At 43.9% G+C, this 1,527-nt stretch overlaps 1 protein-coding gene across 1 annotated transcript in view; it reads right to left on the bottom strand.

The window, feature by feature from the left end:
* TGIF2 (TGFB induced factor homeobox 2) overlaps positions 1–1,527 on the bottom strand; it is a 21,586-nt gene that overhangs the window by 2,132 nt on the left and 17,927 nt on the right. The gene's annotated exons all lie outside the window — the stretch shown is intronic.

Genomic DNA, 1,527 nt, shown 5'->3' with positions numbered 1-1,527 from the left:
GTCTCACTCTGTCGCCCTGGGGAGAGTGCCATAGCATCACAGTTCACAGCAACCTCAAACTCTTGGGCTTAAGCAATTCTCTTGCCTCAGGCTCCCAAGTAGCTGGGACTACAGGTGCCTGCCATAACGCCTGGCTATGTTTTGGTTGTAGTTGTCATTGTTGTTTGGTAGACCTGGGCTGGATTTCAAACTCACCAGCTCCAGTGTGTGTGGCTGCGCCCCAGCCACTGAGCCCTTGCTCTTTTTTTAAATAGCTTCATGTCTTTTGCAGACAACATTCCTTTTTTTCTGGAACATCCTCTACCCCACCTGGGGAATGGCTACTCCTCTAAGAAAGATATTAGAGATAGGGCCAGAGCAGAGGAAGTGGATTCAAAACACATCTCTGTTCTCCCAGGCCAGTGGGAGACTTTTCTGATGAAAACAAATGATACCACAAGGGTAGATAACAGTGTTCAAGAAGAGTATGAATACAGTCTCTACCCACTCGAGGGGAGCAGGCATTGCATCCTGGCATCATTCCTGACCCTCTACAACAGTGTTTTTCAACCTTTTTTATCTCGTGGGGCACTTGATCCTGTAGTTACACAGTACACTTAAATTATATTGATTAAAAAAAAAAAGTTAAAAAACAATATACTTACTGCTTTGAACGTCCTTCCAAAATAATTTAATTAATGATCTTTAAAAATTTTCACAGAATGCCAGTCGAAAATCACTGCTCTAAAAGACCAACCACAAGTACACTCTTTCCCCTTGTCACTCCTAAAGGCCTGGGGATCCTACAGTAGCGTGTCTGGCCATTATTTAAAAAAAAAAAAAAAAAACAGGTAAGGATTAGAGTTGAAAACACTTGCTTAGCTGCATGATTCTAAGCTCATAAATACAAACCTGTTTTAAAACACAGTTCTTTCATTACACACAAAATCTCCATCTACTTTTAAAACATGTTTTTTATTTTTTATTTTATTTTATATATTTTTTGAGAAAGAGCCTCAAGCTGTCCCCCCTGGGTAGAGTGCCGTGTCATCATAGCTCACAGCAACCTTCAACCCCTGGGCTCAAGCGAGTCTCCTACCTCAACCTCCCAAATAGCTGGGACTATAGGTGCCCGCTACAATGCCCGGCTATTTTTTGGTTGCAGCCATCATTGTTGTTTGGTGGGCCAGGCTGGATTCAAACCCACCACCTTAGGTGTATGTGGCTGGCACCTTAGCCACTTGAACCATAGGCACTGAGTCTCCATCTACTTGTTTTGTTTTTTTGAGACAAAATAAAACACTCTCACTTTGTCACCCTCAGTAGAGTGCTATGGCATCATTTAGTAGAGATGGGGTCTTGCTCTAACTTATGCTCAAGAAATCCACCTACCTTGGCTTCCCAGATTTTTTTTTTTTTTTGAGACAGAGCCTCAAGCTGTCCCCCTGGGCAGAGTGCCGTGGCATTACAGCTCACAGCACCTTCCAACTCCTGGGCTCAAGCGAGTTTCCTGCCTCTGCCTCCCAAGTAGCTGGGACCACAGGCGCC

Source organism: Otolemur garnettii, unplaced genomic scaffold (assembly GCF_000181295.1).
Source record: "Otolemur garnettii isolate 467f Iridium unplaced genomic scaffold, OtoGar3 scaffold00025, whole genome shotgun sequence".
Classification (NCBI taxonomy): domain Eukaryota; kingdom Metazoa; phylum Chordata; class Mammalia; order Primates; family Galagidae; genus Otolemur; species Otolemur garnettii.
The sequence above is the reverse complement of the archived record's forward strand: the minus strand, read 5'-3'. Positions and strand labels throughout refer to the sequence as shown.